Source organism: Rhincodon typus, chromosome 7 (genome assembly GCF_021869965.1).
Source record: "Rhincodon typus isolate 14 chromosome 7, sRhiTyp1.1, whole genome shotgun sequence".
Lineage (NCBI taxonomy): Eukaryota > Metazoa > Chordata > Chondrichthyes > Orectolobiformes > Rhincodontidae > Rhincodon > Rhincodon typus.
Genome location: NC_063338.1, coordinates 24,176,070 through 24,178,868, shown reverse-complemented (window position 1 = coordinate 24,178,868; position 2,799 = coordinate 24,176,070). Strand labels below are relative to the sequence as shown.

At 39.9% G+C, this 2,799-nt stretch overlaps 1 pseudogene; it reads left to right on the top strand.

The window, feature by feature from the left end:
* Window positions 1-2,461, top strand: part of LOC125483572 — an 82,674-nt pseudogene extending 80,213 nt beyond the window's left edge.
* The last annotated feature ends 338 nt before the right edge of the window (window positions 2,462-2,799 follow it).

The following is a 2,799-nucleotide window of genomic DNA, read 5'->3' as shown; positions in this document are numbered from 1 at the left end:
TTAATATTTATTTATGAAGGATTATTGTCAGTTTTGTCAGCATCAAATAGTATTAATAATCTCCATCATTTGCTCGATTGGGTGTTCTTACTAAGAGACATAGAAACTGACTTCTGTGCCACTCACTGAGATTATTACATTGTGAAAACATCTGTATGATTCAGTTGTCCATGCATATGTTGTGACCTTGTCTTTCTAGAAGCTATACGTTCAGAAGATTGGCAATTGTTGAAGTGCTTCAAATAGCTTTACTTTTAAATTGGATGCTTAACACTTGCAATTTTGGTTCGGCCACTTTTGCAGCTGAAGGTTTGAGATTTGTTGAGTGGTATGTGTATTTGTTGAATGGACTTTTGAAGTTCAAATGTGGACCTAGAGCATCACATCAGTTGGAAATAGCAATTTAACTGCTTCAGATGAATGGAGGGGATGCTTGTGTGTCCTTCCCTCCATCAAGCACATGTAGCTGTAGGTGTCTCCAACATGAACAGAAGAACATTTGGCTCCATAGTGTTACCTCCTATAGAACTACAGATCTAAGCTTCACACCCAGAAAAGCCTAGTCATTTAATCAAACAATTTAATTGTGCATATGGATCAAATATTGAGAAGTAAAAACTGAATTATTAGATGGCATTGTCATAATTAATATGTTCATCTGCTGGTAAGTGGATAGCTTAGTTAGAATCTGCTAAACCACATTATCAGTGCTCCTAATGTTATAATTTAATGTTGTTTACAGCCTAGAAATAGGCCATTTTGTCCAAAAGGCCTACTTTTCTGTTTATTCTCCACAGGATCCTAATTCCTGACCTTTGTCATGTACCAACACGAGTATATCTTTCTGTTCCAGTCTCCCTCATGTATTTATCTAACATCTTCTTCAATCCATGTATGTTATACATCTCAGTGACTCCTTATGGTAATGATTTCCACATTCTAACCACCCTCTTGGTAAAGGTGTCAATCCTGAGTTCACTGTTGAGGTTACTAATGGCTGGTTAGTTCAGTTACATTGATGGCAACTATATAGTTCAGTTCTTACTCCTGCTGAGATGAACTTGGGTCTATCTCCCCAGCCTGCTCCTAAGAACTGAAAGGTAATGACAAACAATCACAGATAGAAAGTGACACAGCTGCCTTTGGGCAAAACACAAGTTAATGAATCTTACAGTTGTGGTCCATAGTTTTGTGGTTATGTTTTACATCCCCTTATGTGAATTTTGAAGGCTCACCTTTACCCTTAAAGATGCATCCACCTGCATACAAAGAACAAAGAACAAAGAAAATTACAGCACAGGAACAGGTCCTTCGGCCCTCCAAGCCTGCACTGACCCAGATCCTCTATCAAAACCTGTCGCCTATTTTCCAAGGATCTGTATCCCTCTGCTCCCTGCCCATTCATGTATCTGTCTAGATACATCTTAAATGACGCTATCGTGCCCGCCTCTACCACCTCCACTGGCAATGCGTTCCAGGCACCCACCACCCTCTGCGGAAAGAACTTTCCACACATATCTCCCTTAAACTTTTCCCCTCTCACCTTGAAATCGTGATCCCTAGTAATTGAGTCCCCCACTCTGGGAAAAAGCTTCTTGCTATCCACTCTGTCTATACCTCTCATGATTTTGTAGACCTCAATCAGGTTCCCCCTCAACCTTCGTCTTTCTAATGTAAATAATCCTAATCTACTCAACCTCTCTTCATAGCTAGCACCCTCCATACCAGGCAACATCCTGGTGAACCTCCTCTCCACCCTCTCCAACACATCCACATCCTTTTGGTAATGTGGCGACCAGAACTGTAAGCAATATTCCAAATGTGGTCGAACCAAAGTCCTATACAACTGTAACATGACCTGCCAACTCTTGTACTCAATACCCCGTCCGATGAATGAAAGCATGCCGTATGCCTTCTTGACTACTCTATCGACCTGCGTTGCCACCTTCAGAGTACAATGGACCTGAACACCCAGATCTCTCTGTGCATCAATTTTCCCCAGGGCTTTTCCATTTACCACCATTTACATAGTTTTTAAGGAATTTTTAAAGAATCCTCCAAAGTTAGCCAACAACTATTTAAAGTGACTTGCATTCTGAGCTGCTACTTGGCTGAAAGGATTTAGAACAGAATCTCTAGTTTATATTTGAAGAAAATTGAAGCCTTGATGCTATTTCTATTGCAGTATCGAGGAGGGTCCTACAGAATGAGGATTTATGAGAGGCCTGACTTTGAAGGACAGATGATGGAATTCATGGAAGACTGTCCATCTGTCTACGATCGTTTCCGTTACCGTGACATCCACTCCTGCCATGTGATGGATGGTTACTGGATCTTCTATGAACACACCAACTACAGAGGGCGACAATACTTCATGAAACCCGGTGAATACAGGAGATACACTGACTGGGGAGCGACCTGTTCAACTGTTGGATCATTCAGGCGTATGAGAGACTTTTAAATTGCTGTTGAAATATTTCATTTTCTCTGTTTAAATCACTTCTGAACCTAAATAAAATAACTCCTATTTGATCATCAGCAATTGTATGGACTTTGGCACTTGGATTCCTGTGAGAAGTTTACAACATTGATGGGTATCTCCTATTCTACAAGTGACTTCAATGAGTTATTATTTACAAAACAATTCTAACCACAATATTGGCACCTAATGCTCTAATTTTACAAAAGATGGTGTAAACCAGTTTAATTGATGATGTTTGCTTTTAAAAGAAGTTGAATGTTTCAATTCCACATCATTTCAGTGGATTGTACGATAAGTGGAATAAAATTCACACGTGC